The sequence below is a fragment of the Capricornis sumatraensis genome, chromosome 15 (genome assembly GCF_032405125.1).
Source record: "Capricornis sumatraensis isolate serow.1 chromosome 15, serow.2, whole genome shotgun sequence".
NCBI classification, from domain to species: domain Eukaryota; kingdom Metazoa; phylum Chordata; class Mammalia; order Artiodactyla; family Bovidae; genus Capricornis; species Capricornis sumatraensis.
In genome coordinates, this window is record NC_091083.1 from 60,892,776 (window position 1) to 60,907,407 (window position 14,632).

Here is a 14,632-nt window from a genome sequence, read left to right on the forward strand (position 1 = left end):
ATCAAAAAGCTCATACACCGTGATCAAGTTGGGTTTACTCCAGGAATGCAAGGATTCTTCAATATATGCAAATCAATCAATGTGATACACCATATCAACAAATTGAAAGATAAAAACCATATGATAATCTCAATAGATGCAGAAAAAGTCTTTGACAAAATTCATCTCCCATTTATGGTTAAAATTCTTCAAAAAATGGGCATAGAAGGAACCTACTTCATAATAGTAAAGGCCATGTATGATAAGCCCACAGCAAACATTATTCTCAATGGTGAAAAACTGAAAGCATTCCCATTAAGATCAGGAACAAGACAAGGGTGTCCATTTTCACCACTATCATTCAACATAGTTCTGGAAGTTCTAGCTACAGAAAACAGAAAAGAAAAAGAAATAAAAGGAATTCAGGTCAGAAAAGAAGATGTAACACTCTCACTGTTTGCAGATGACATGATACTGTACATAGAAAACCCTAAAAATAGTGTAAGAAAATTACCAGAACTAATCAGTGAATTTAACAAAGTTGCAGGATACAAAATCACTTGCATTTCTTTATACTAACAGTGAAAAATCAGAAAGAGAAATTAAGGAATCAGTCCCAGTCACCATTGCAACAAAAGAATTAAATATCTAGGAATAAACTTACCTAAGGAGAAAAAAGAACTGTACACAGGAATTTACAAGACACTAATGAAAGAAATCAAAGATGACATAAACAGATGGAGAGATATTCTGTGTTCCTGGGTAGGAAGAATAAATATTGTGAAAATGACTGTACTACCAAATGCAATCTACAGATTCCATGTGAGCCCTATCAAATTACCAATGGCATTTTTCACAGAACTAGAACAAAAAATTTCACAATTCATATGGAAACACAAATAGCCAAAACAGTCTTGAGAAAGAAGAACGGAGCTGGAGGAATCAACCTTTCTGACTTCAGATTATACTACAAAGCTACAGTCATCAAGACAGTATGGTACTGGCACAAAAACAGAAACACAGACAAATGGAACAAGACAGAAAGCCCAGAAATAATCCCATGCACCTATGGGTACCTTATTTTTGACAAAGGACGCAAGAATATACAGTAGGGCAAAGACAGCCTCTTCAATAAATGGTGCTAGGAAAACTGGACAGCTACATGTAAAAGAATGAAATCAGAACACTTCCTAACACCATACACAAAGATAAACTCGAAATGGATTAAAAACCTAAATGTAAGACCAGAAACTATAAAACTCTTAGAGGAAAAACGTAGGCAGAACACTCGATGATATAAATAAAAGCAAGATCTTCTATGACCCACCTCCTAGAGTAATGGAAATTAAAACAAAAGTAAACAAGTGGGACCTGATTAAACTTAAAAGCTTTTGCACAGCAAAGGAAACTATAAGCAAGGTGAAAAGACGACCCTCAGAATGGGAGAAAATAGTAGCAAATGAAACAACTGACAAATGATTAATTTCCAAAATATACAACCAGATCACACAACTCAATGCCAGAAAAACAAATAACCCAATCAAAAAGTGGGGAAAAGACCTAAACAGACATTTCTCCAAAGAAGACATACAGATGGCTAGCAAACACATGAGAAGATACTCAACATCACTCATTATCAGAGAAATGCAAATCAAAACCACAATGAGGTATCAATTCACACTGTCAGAATGGCTGCCATCAAAAAGTCTACAAACAATAAATGCTGGAGAGGGTGTGGAGAAAAGGCAACCCTCCAACACTGTTGGTGGGAATGCAAACTAGTACAGCCACTATGGAAGACAGTATGGAGATTCCTTAAAAAGCTAGGAATAAAACCACCATATGACCCAGCAATCCCACTCCTAGGCATATACCCTGAGAAAACCGAAACTGAAATAGACACATGTATCCCATTGTTCATTGAAGCACTATTTACAATAGCTAGAACATGGAAGCAACCTAGATGTCCATCAACAAATGAATGGATAAAGAAGTTGTGGTACATATACACAATGGAATATTACTCAGCCACAAAAAGGAATGCATTTCAGTCAGTTCTGATGAGGTGGATGAACCTAGAACCTATTATACAGAGTGAAGTGAGTCAGAAAGAGAAATATCATATTCTAACACATATATATACGGAGAAGGCAGTGGCACCCCACTCCAGTACTCTTGCCTGGAAAATCCCATGGATGGAGGAGCCTGGTAGGCTGCAGTCCATGCTAAGGATCAGACACGACTGAGTGACTTCCCTTTCACTTTTCACTTTCATGCATTGGAGAAGGAAATGGCAACCCACTCCAGTGTTCTTGCCTGGAGAATCCCAGGGACGGGGCAGCTTGGTGGGCTGCCATCTATGGGGTTGCACAGAGTCGGACACGACTGAAGTGACTTAGCAGCAACACATGTATATGGAATCTAGAAGAATGGTACTGAAGAACTTATTTACAGGGCAGCAGTGGAGAAACCGACATAGAGAATAGACTTATGGACATGGGGAGAGGGTGAGATGTATAGAAAGAGTAACATGGAAACTTACATTTCCATATGTAAAATATATAGCCAACAGGAATTTGCTGTATGGCTCAGGAAACTCAAACAGGGGTTCCGTATCAGCCTAGAGGGGTGGGATGGGGAGGGAGATGAGAGGGAGGTTCAAGAGGGAGGGGACATATGTATACCTATGGCTGATTCATGTTGAGGTTTTACAGAAAATTCTGTAAAGCAATTATCCTTCAATAAAAAAATAAATTAAAAAAAAAAGTAAAAGGAAGGATGGAAGGAAGGGTGGGAGGAAGGGAGGAAGGAAAGAAAGGAGGAAGGAAGGATGGAAGGAAGGAATGGAGGGAGGGAGAGAGGATGGGAGGAAAGAAAGGAAGAAGGAAGGGAGGGAAGATGGGAGGAAGAAAGGGTAGCCCCAGCCTGTGCTGGGTGGAAGATGGGAAACCCCTGCCAAGCCCTGGGTAAGGCTCCTGCACTGAATGGAGACCACTCACCCCACACCAGGTACCACCAGTCTTTCTGGCTGAGAATCCATCCTAATGGTGATATTTTCAAGATATTCCCGCCCCATATTTTCCTCCTTCCCGTCCCATATTTTCATGTGCCCCAGAAACCAGAAATTCCATTTTGAGGTGAGTCTGAGACCGACCTTGGCCTCTGAGATGTGGCCTCCAAGGTCACGGCTTGAGAGAATTCAGGAAGACACCAACCATCCACACTCAGCAATGCCCCATCCTCTGGGCAATGCTTCCACCTTGGTTCTGCCAGGCTTTCCCCAGAGAGGGAATTTAACTACAAGTCATCCTCAGGGAGGTTATGGGTCTTTTCCAATGAGTCAGCTCTTCACATCAGGTGGCCAAGGTATTGGAGCTTCAGCTTCAGCATCAGTCCTTCCAATGCATATTCAGGGTTGATTTCTTTTAAGATTGACTGGTTTGATCTTCTTGCTGGCCAAGGACTCTCAGGAGTCTTCTCCAGCACCACAGTTTGAAAGCATAAATTTTTTGGTACTCACCGGTCCTGCCAAAATCACTTAAAAGATCCCTGCCCCTGTTCCTCTCTTTTGGAAGGATAAGCTCTTTTGGAAACTGGCCCTCCTAATGCTTGCTGTATATCATGGACACTCCCTACTCTGCACCGTCCCCCTACCCCCACCCCCACCACCCACCGCCTGCACGGGACAGCTCCTGGGAAGATGAACTCAGAGGCGGTTTTCTGCCCTGCCAGATGGAAACATGCTCTCCCATCCTGCCAGAGAAACAGATCAGCGCACTGGGTCCGCAGAGGGAACCACTGGCTGCCTTGGAAGAACGGCTAATAGATCATGGAATTCCACCGCCAAGCCATCATCTCCAGGCCAACAAGCTTGAATTATGACAGAAGGATTAGGAGCGGGTGGAAACTTGGAGGTCACCCACGAAGACGTTTGAACATTTGTTTTCTATCTGCAGCCTCATTTCCCAGCTGCGTAGGACACTTAATCCAACGTGAAGTCTTGCATATTAAACTTTCTCCCTGATTACAGTCCTTCTCAGTCTTCACTGATCTTTGGCACCCAGTGGGCACTTTGATTTCCCTTGATGTGTGTGGACACGAGGGGTTGAGGCCAGACCTTTTGTATGTCATCCTGTTTTCTCTCGGGGGTCAGTTCGGCATGCTAGCTGGAATGGCAGTGGGGGAACATGAAGCACGCACTATGCCTGTCAATGAAGCAGTGGGCAGGCTTGTGGAGGTAGGCCCAGGCAATCAGGGATGGCGGTGGTAATTGGAACGGTCAGGGCAAGACAGAGGCTCTTCCGGAGGAGCTGAGATACTGCAGGGTGAAAATTCTGAGCTTCAGATGAAGCCTCCCCAACTTCAAGCTATTAAGTTATTATGGCTGATTACATTCCGAGGGGCCTCGGCTGGCAGGTTCTAATTGGCAGTACTCCTGTGATTTTATGGGAACCAGGCTGGGATAGGGAAGGCTGAGATCAGCCCCGCCCAGCAGAGGCCAGATGAGCCGGGGACTGGAATCTTTCTTCCGACCTCGTGGCAGCTCATCTGCAAACCTTTACAACCTTCTGTTCCCGCAGCCCCTCAGCACAGCTGACCGGGGGTTCTTCGGGAGCTGCCTCCATTCACAGAGCAGGAGGCCAAGGTGAGGGTCAGGGGGTTTCTGAGGACTAGAAGTCTCCATTGGCCTCAGCTGGCCAAGAACCCCCACCCTTTAACCTTCTAAGCTTCTTCCATCCAGAAATGCATGTTGAGACCTGGCTGTGGAAGGGAGTTGGCAGCTGGCTTGTAGTCAGAAGAGGGAGGCTGTCTGAATGCACCAAGGAGACTGCAGAGCAGTAGCAATGGGACTCCAGAATTTCCAAGGGGAAGACGCTTCAGAGCTTCATTTACATAGCAAACCTATCACGCATATTTAATTGTATGTTTATTTGGAATGCCTTGGGGGTTTGACTGCTATAACAAAGACCCGATATGATAGTGGCTTAAACAGCACGGACATTCATTTTTCTCTCTCGTAAAGGCTTAGGGTCATAGACCTGCGTTGACAGAGCAGCTCCACGGCCATCAGAGACCCAGGTCCCGTTCACCTCATTCTCTGTATCTTTCACGTGTACTGTCCATTTCAAGACGCAAAATAGCTGCTCCTGCTCCTGTCATTACTTCTGCATTCCAGCAGGTGGCAAGGAATAAAGGGGCACGAAGTGGGCCCATTCCTTTCCATTACAAGCACAATTTGGGAATGGATTATGCCATTTCCACTCAAGGCACAATGACTCCATCTACCACACGGTCATCTAGCTGCAAGAGAGGTTGGGATGTGAGATCTGTATATGGGGGTGATCACATGTCTAGTTATAGTCTATTAATGTAGAAGAAGGAAAATCCAAAGGAGGCTCCCCAGAGGAGCGTGATGAAGGTAGTTGTTTTTCAGTCATTAAGTCATCTTTGACTCTTTGTGACCCCATGAACTGCAGCATGCCAGTCTTCCCTGTCCCTCCTCATCTCCTGGAGCTTGCTCAAACTCATGTCCATTGAGTCAGGGTGAGAACCAAAGCCTCCAGCCCCAGCCTATCTTGAGTACACCCTTGGGCCATATGGATGACTGCTCTCCCTTCTCAATGCATTCAAAGCAGTAGGCAAAATTCATCTCCTCCAGGCAGACTGTCAGGGTTAATTACTCCAGCTGAACTGATCATCTTCTTTGGCCCACCCTTTCCTCTGCTGAGTGCCCTTGGCTATTCTGGAACCTGGGCATTTCTGTGGACTCTGTCCCAGGATCCCTAGCAGACCCTTGTTTCCTGACCCAGGGATCCCATTTCTTCTTTGTGTGTGTGTTAGTTGCTCAGTCATGTCTGGCTCTTTGTGATCCCACGGACTGTAGCCCATCAAGCTCCTCTGTCCATAGGATTTTCCATTTCTTTTGTAGTCTGTACCCAATCCACCACCCTCAGTCCCAGATCTGTACTCCCAGGAAGTAAACACCCAGGGCTGAGTGCTCTGGTCATTTTTTAGAGGAAAACACACTTTACTATCTCAAGGTAGAAAGGTCTGTGAGGGCAGGGACCTTGCCTTGTTCACTGTTTTATCTCAGGTCTCAGCACATGCCTGATGGGCAGTAAAGTACCTGCCAAATGAAGAGTCCTTCTGGATCGTCACCATCATCATCATACCTGATGTTTACCGAGGACTCCTGTTCGCTAAGCAAGGGTTGTGCAACAGTCATCTGAAACAAGAGTTGGCAGACTTGTTCTGCAAAGATCCAGCTAGTACATACTTTTGGTTTTGCAAGCCACAGGGTCTCAGTTATAGCCACTTGACTCTACCATGGTGTCTAGAAAGCAGCCACAGACAATATGTAAATGAGTGGCTGTGGCTGTGTGCCAATAAAACTTTATTTATCAAACAAATGTAAGCCAGATTTGGCCAGTTGGCCATAGTTTGCTAAAGCCTTATACAAAACAAAAAAGGATGTCCTCGGGATGGGAGTGGACTTCCACAGGCATCCTGTAGAGCTAACATGGAGGTGTGTGGGAGACAGGGCACGGGGTAGGTGCTGGAACCTAGTGTCCAGGCCTGAGGGAGAGCCATTTTTTGGGTGCTGGCCTTACTCAGTCTTCCGGTCTCTGAGCTGTATGTCATCTCCCACTCATGGGAGAGGAGCCCAGCACAGCCATGGGTATACTATGCATCACCAACCCGACTGTGGCTATTGAGGTCACGGGTGCATGGGGGGGTGTTTGGAATTAGGACACAGCCCCTCTGGGGACCCGCAGACTTGGGGATCTGGGGAATCAGAGTGGGGGCCTGCAGAGAGAACCAAAGAAGCATTTGAGAGACACCCAGACTCACCGAGACCTGCTGGTACTCTCGTTCTGGTGCCCTGATGCCCCCCTATCCTTCACTGAACGGCTCTGCCCCTGCGCTGTGTCCTGTGGGTTTCCATCATTTCCCACCTTGGGGGCTCAGCGAGTCAGCTGCTTTCACCTCCTCTGCAAGCAGTGACACCCGCAGGTCTCTCCTCTCCCCACCACTGCCCTCCTCTCTCCTCTTGGGGCCCCTCTCTTGCTGTTCCTGGGCTCGTTTTTCTGGAGCAGCTCAGGACATTACCCCGCGAAATGAAGAATGTGGAATACTTGAGATTTCCACTCACACACTCCTGGAAAAAACACATTAACCTTTAAGAAGGGAATAATAGCTTCATTTTCAAGTGACCTTATGGATTAACCCTCGAAGAGCACTTTCTGAGGGGGAACCATGGCCCATGGCAGGGACCCAGCAGGTGCAAACAATGAAGAAAACACAAAACCTGGCAGAATCCCTTGGTTAGCCCTGAAGAGAGGCGGATCCCTGTCCACTGACGGCAACAATAAGAGCATCCTGGCTCCTGTGAGACACCAAGTCTGCCGGACAGGAGGTTGCCAGCTTCAGGACAAGACCAAAGCTGTCTATCCTGGATCTGCCCTTGACCCAGGGTTGACGGAGCAGCTGGGGGTTGGCCAGCACAGCCTGCTTCTCTGTTGGTTTCCTCTCCCTCTGCCAGACTGAAGGGGGTTCCCACCCCCCAGAGAGCTTTCCTGCCAGCCTGCCACTGCCCCCCAACCCCTGTCCTTGAAACACAGACTCCAGGATCCATGTGTTGGAGGAAACGGCACAGTCTACACGCCTGGGATATTTGCAAAGCATAGTAAAGGATCTGAGAAGTCCTGCCAGCAAGAAACCTTTTTGACTTTGTTGAACACCAGTATTTTCCAAACTATTCTGGCCACAAGAAGCCCTCTCCCCTTTTTGTATTTTTTGGATAACACCTACAATGGTTTGGCAGAGTTGCTTACCCGTGGAGCATGCTTTACAAAAGGCAGACCGTACCCATACCTTCTGCGAGGTCATTTGAGCCACAGGGAAAAAAAGAAAAAGAGAAAAACCAGAGCTCACTGTTCATTCTCCAGTTCTTCTGTTCATTTATCACAGAGGCATGCATTCCTCCATGCATCCATCATTCATTCATCAACACAGGTGTCCATGGCCAGGCGTCTCCAAGAAGCTGAGACAAACCTGAGTGCTTCTTTGCTTTTGCCAAGCTGCCCAGATGGCAAGGGAGATAGCAATGCCGTTGGGGTATGAGATAGAAAAGACAGGCACCTACATTGTGTCCACGGACTTCAAAGGCCCAACTTCCCAAGATGTTCTCTTGAAAATAAAGGGGCAGAAACAGAGACACAAATGTAGAGAATAAAATTATGCTTCAGTTCAGTTCATTACCAAGGAGGAAAGGGGTGGTGGGATGAATTGGGATTGACGTATATACACTACTATGCATAAAATAGGTAATTAATGAGAACCTATTGTGTAGCGCAGGGTACTCTTCTCAGGGGAGGAAATCCAAAAAAGAGGGGAGATATGGATAGCTGACTCAATAGCTGGTCTATAGCTGATTCACTTCGCTATACAGTAGAAACTAACACAACATCCTAAAGCAACTATACTCCAGCGAAAATTTTTACAAAGAAAATAAAGGGGAAGAGGGTTTTTAAAATGTCTATTCTACCAAAAGTGTCAAAATGTAGGCAGGCAAGAAGCAGCTTGAAGGAGAGGGTGGAGGGAGAGTGGGAGGAAGACTGAGGCCGGGACCCAAGGTGGGATGGGAGTGTGACATCAGCCGCACTGTCACGGCCAAGCTTTGGCCAAGGACTTGCTCTGTGCCCAGCACGGTACTAAGAGCTGAACATCCCCATGTGCTTCATTCACTCAACAAGCATCAAGAAGCTGTTTCTCATGAGCCGGGTACTGAGGACACCATGGTGAATATGCCTTAACTGGGGAGACCATCTTCCCAGTAACCCACAAGGATGGGGAACAGCTGCTGCAGGCAAGTCTCAGAGGCTTTCTCAAAGCCACAGAGCCGAGAGTGTAAGGCAGGGCCCCCTGACTCCCATGCCCAGTCTCTGCTGAACCAATGGGCAAAGGAACAAGTTTAAAGCATGATCAATCCCATTAGGAAATCAGTGACGTGCCCGGGAGAAAGCAACGTTGGCAGAGGCCAAGCTGGATGCTCATGATGGATGGAAAGTGGAAAGAGGTGCAGCCAAGAAGACAGAGCAGCTGGGGCCACGTGGGTTCTGCCTGTGACAGTGGCGTCTGGCCCCCCTCTCTCACCCTGGGGCCAGCTAATCCCATTATGGTCCAATCCTTCCCGGCAAGCTGACTGCTGATGATCAAGATCTCTCTCTCCAGCCACCCCCTCCCCACTCTGACCTCTTCTCAAAGGACAGCTTTGAACAGCTGTGGGCAAGACCCTGTCTCCTTTTCAGAAAGCCTTTGAGGAGCACAGAGAGCTGAAAGACCGCTGGGGGTGCTATGATACCAGTGGATGGTGTGGCCAAGAACAGTGCAGATGGCCACTCAGATGTGACCCAGAGGGGACAGCTCAGCCCCATTGGCCACCGTCTGTGTCCCCACCCCTCTGCGTTCCTTCAAGCACCCCTGGCTCCCTGTGGTGCCGCGGTTTGGAATCATCTCTCCAGATACAGTCTCTATGAGCTTCCTGTGGCTGCTGTAACAAATGGCATGAAATTAGTGACTTCAAGCCACACAAATTCTTTATCATACGGTTCCAGAAGTCCAAAGTCCTAAATTCAAGAGGCTGATTTCCTCGTGGAGACTCTGAAGGAGAATCTCTTTCTTTGCCTTTTCCAGCTATAAAGCCAGCACATGACCCTTCAATCTCCCTCTTACGGGGACCCTGTGACACATTGGGATAATCCAGGAACCTCTTCATTCTCCTGGTCCTTAGTCACATCTCAGAACCTCTCTGACATGTAAGGCGATATGGTCACAAGTTCTGGATTTTAGGGTGAGCACATCTCTCGGGGACTGACTTCAGAGTCTCGCACTCAGGCCTCTGGACTTCACTGGTGGCCTGTCCTACTGCTGAGGGCATGAGCCGGAGCTTGGGGTCTGGAGGGTTGCAGGCGACGCCTGGAGGAATTTGCTGTTTGTCCTCCAGGCTCCCCCAGAATTCCACACGGGCTGAATCTGGCCATCTATTTCCTCTGGACTTGGACCCAGTTTCTCCCCTGTAAATAGGGTTCACATTTATAGAACCGCTCTCGGGAGGACGAAATGGTACAAGCACCCCTCCTGGAATACTCTAGAAGCACAATAAACGTTGGCTAAGTGAATGAATTGCTCTGGATGAAATGACTGCTGGACCCTGGAGCAAATACCTTCCCCTGTGAAATTGGGGTATTCACCCCAGCTCCTCCTCCAGAGGCCTGCTGTGCCCCTCACCTACCCTACAGAGGTGAGGAAAAGCTCAGAACAGCACCCCAGGGAACAAAAGGTTAAGGCTGCTGGTCATAGCACAGCCTGAGAAAGCTCAGCCTTCCTTCATGTCAGGGATGCTCCCGCTGATCCTGGGGCAGGTAGGGGTCAGACCTGAAGTTCAGAGTGGTGAGTGAGCTGCCTGAAGACCTGAATAAGTGGTGAAGTCAGGACTCCAACTCAGGACGCTGGGTTCCTGAAGCTCATGATCTGAACCTTTAGGACGTACGGCCTCCAAACTCCAGCAGAACCAAGAGGAGAGATATGGGTGTAGCTCACAGACCAGGGCACAAGCAAGCACAGCAGGACAGAGGGACCATGTGAGAGCAAAGAAGTCTGAAATGTTCAAAGTACACAGTGGTGAATCCCTTTCCTGAGAGCCAGAAGGGAACTCTCAGTGGCAACAGGAGCAGCAGGTGGCAACCACGTGACCCCCACCATGACTGGTGGTGTCCGCAGGGAGGGCGCTCTGTGCTGAGACAACTATCCCAGCTGACCCAACCTTCACCGCCACCCTCAAAGTCAATCCTATTCACATACATTTTCTCAAACAAAATTAGAGGCAAAAATAACCTGGGAGAGGGGGCTTTGTATTGCTCAAGGTCTCCATCCATCGTTAAGACCCAATCAAAAATGTTTTTTAAGATACTAAAACCAGCTTTTTAAGGTACACTCTTTGAGCCAAGAACTGGTTCTAAAGAAATCACTGTGGATGTTCCCAAAGGCCCATAAACAGGCATATTCACTGCAATATTGTTCACAATCATGAAAAATGGAAGCAACCTAAACGTCCCACACAAAATCGGTTAAACAAATGCAATACATTCACACAATGCGATACCGTACAAGCAGTAAAAACGGTGGTGTAGGAGACACATATTTATTGACACAGAACAGCGTTTATGATAAATCGTTAGGAAAACAGAAAGTCACAAAGTAGTATATTTAGAAGGATCTCATTTCCATTTGAAATGTGTGTATTGATAGATGATAAGTAGATATAATTGACAGAGAGATGATAGACAGATGGATGGATGGATGGAGAGTCCTGCAGAAGAGACAGCTATTCATAGTTTTGCTTAATTCCAACGTATCTGGTCACAAGCCCTCTCTCCTGCTCAGCTTCTCTCAGCAACTTCTAGAAGGACTATCCTGAGGCACACAGACACTCAGGTTCTGTTGGCAAGTAAAACTTTGCTCTGTCGTTTTTAACTTTCTGGTTTGTGCTAAGAAAACTGCTCCATTGCCAGTTCCTCTAGGGCAGTGATGATGACCTCTTCCTTCTTCTGTGTCCTCCAGGCCTGACATCCCCACGGAGGAGGCACAAAACAAATCTCCCTGAGAAGCAAATGAATCAGTTCACCATTTCTTTAAACTGGGGAGTTCTATAGCTGGCTTGGGGCAGGTGGGAAAAGAACTGTTCTCCCCTTGGAAAATGTGAGGTGAACGATATTTAATAAAGTATAAACTTTTGGTACAGGTGGAACACAAACCAATGACATCAACAGAGCCAACAGCCTCTCATTAGAGCTACACACAGAACCCAGCAGCCACAGCACCAAAAACCTAAAGGCTCTGGGAGGCACAGGCCCCAGCCTGGTGGAAATCAATGACAGGTCACAGAGGTGAGGCCCCCAAGGACCCCTGACGACTGTCATCCCTCCACAGTGTTTATAACAAATTGTTAAGGGAAAACAGAAAGTCACAAGACAGTATGTTTAGAAGGATCTTATTTCCATTTAAAATTTGTGTTGGATGGATGGATGGAGGGATAGATAGTCCTGCAGAAAAGGCAAGACTGGTCAGCTGGCTTGAGAGCCTTTATACGGGGGGGCAGGGGGTTGGCTGGAGAGGAATTCTCTTTCTCTACTCTAACCACTTAGAGTAGAATTCAAACTCCTCCCCAGGGCCCCAAGCTCTGTGGGATTTAGCACCTGCCTGTACAGACCACCTCCCCACCCTCCGCCCACCCTGATCTATCCCCTCTAACCTCACCAAGCTTGTTCCTGCCTCTGGGTCCTTGCGCCTGCTGCTCCTGCTATGTGGAAAGCTCTGCCCAGAGCTTCACTTGCTGCCCCTTCTCATCACTCAGGGATCAGTTCCAGTGTCCCTTCCTCAGGAGTCCCAACTGGCAACCCCACCTCTCACAATGGAGCCTGCAGGCTCTTTTATTCTCTTTAGAGCATTTCCATTTTCTGAACATCTTTGTGTCTGTTTTCTTAAGAACTGCCTGGAAGGTGGCCTCCACAAGGACTAGGACCACATCTACCCTTGCTCTTCACTGTGCAGCTGGCTACCAAGAAAAAAGTGAAAGTGAGGTAAAGTCGCTCAGTCATGTCCGACTCTTCAAAACCCCGTGGACTGTAGCCTACCAGGTTCCTCAGTCCACGGGATTTTCCAGGCAAGAATACTGGAGTGGGTTGCCTTTTCCTTCTCCAGGGGATCTTCCCGACCCAGGGATCGAACCTGGGTCTCCCTCATTGTAGGCAGACGCTTTACCGTCTGAGCTACCAGGGAAGCCTCAAATACCTGAAATGATGAAAGAAGCGAGGGAGGGAGGGGTGGAGGGGAGGAAGGAAAGAAGAGCAGATGAGTGGATGGCTCATATGACTTTGCCTCCTTTACATGATGTGGGTTCTTGGGTGAGGCCAGTGACAGAGGAGTACAAATTGTAAAAATGATCTACATTGGTGTGTGTGTGCGCATGTGTGTGTGTGTGTTTGTGTGCGTTTTCCCCCAAAGCGAAAGTACAGAATCGTAGCAAAGATTGGGTTAAGTTCTTACAAGGCAGCATTAAGTTCGTACTTAGGCAGCATTCTGAGTACTTTAGATACATTTTCATAACTTAAATCATCATCCTAACAACCCTCCGAACTAGTTTCCATTCTTATACTCACTTTACAGATGAGAAAGCTGAGGCTCAGAGAGTTTGAGTCTTTCACCCAAGGTCACTCAGCCTGGGGCACGTCCACCCCTTAGGTTGACGCCCAGCTAGGACCCCTCTTCCTGATGTGACCCCCTACTTTGTCAGAACAACACCTACATTTACAGCTTAGTGACAGGAGTGAACTATTGTGTATGGCCCAGGGGACCCCCAAAAGGCAGGGAGCCCTGAGAGTTCAGTTCCTGCCTTCTTTCTCCTGATTGCGGAACCCCGCAAGTGGACTGGGTCCGTCCATCGTGCTGTGTTGGTGCATGGCCCAAGGGAAGGCAGAAACACAGGAAGGCCAGAGTAGTGTGTGTGTGGAATCACAACTCAGGGCCATGTGCAGGACAGATGAACCCCCAGGCGTGGAGAGGGCTGTCGGATACATGAGCCGCCCCACTTCTGCAGCAGATGGATCCCTCTGAACCGGAATTGCCAGCAGGTGACCCCGAGGCCCAGCGTCCCAAGGGTTAAGCCCCCTGTGCTTGACTGTTCTGACTGCCCTCCCTCCACCCCTGAGGGTATTGAAGGAAATGTCAGCAGAAAAGATGCCTGGGAGCCCTACAGAGAAACTGCCCTATTGAGTTTTTTAAATTAAATCTATTTATAATTTATACCCTGCCTGCTTCCAAATAAAGGATTGGAGGCAGTTTACGATAAACGACACATGAAATGGGAAGGCTGATAACTAGAAACAGAAAAATCAAGACCACCACCCAGGAGGAGGGTCAGAAAAGCTCCCAGATACTCAGGTATAGGGAAGTGGCCACACATTTAAATAGTTCAGCTTGCATCCTGGTAGATGGGAAGCCACAAAGGGAATCGCTGCTCTGGGCCGTGCAACTCTCTCTGAGTGACTTGGGGAAGCTCGGTGATGCACTCCAGCTCCTGGGCTGGCACTGCAGGAAGCAGAAGGCAGGCTGGCTCTGCAGTCGCTGCTGCCCCTTCTCACACCTCTCTCCTCTGCTCCTCGGCTGTTTCCAGCAAACTGCTGCCATGTTCCAGGAGTCCTGACAACAGCCCCTCCTCCTCCCTGTTGGTTGCACTTGTGGGGGCCCCTGGGTCACTCCATGTCAAGGATGCTCGGCCCGACACCAGTACTCCTTCTGTGGAATATCCCGATTTTACCACCAACATCTGCTCCCAGTGCATATAGTGAAGGTCAGACTTACCTCCTGATCCCTGGCTCCAGGGGTGGTCCAATCAGAGTTAATCCTGTGACTTCCACAGGAACTATGAAGATTGCTGAGCTAAGGGAATGTAAGCCAGAAGCTGCTGCTTGGCCATCATTCAGGGACAGTCTGCCCGAGAGTTGGGCCAACATAAAACCTTCAGGTTGATGGTGAAGGGATCCAAGTCCTGATGACATCATTGGAGCACCTGGATCCAGTCATTCCTGAAGCT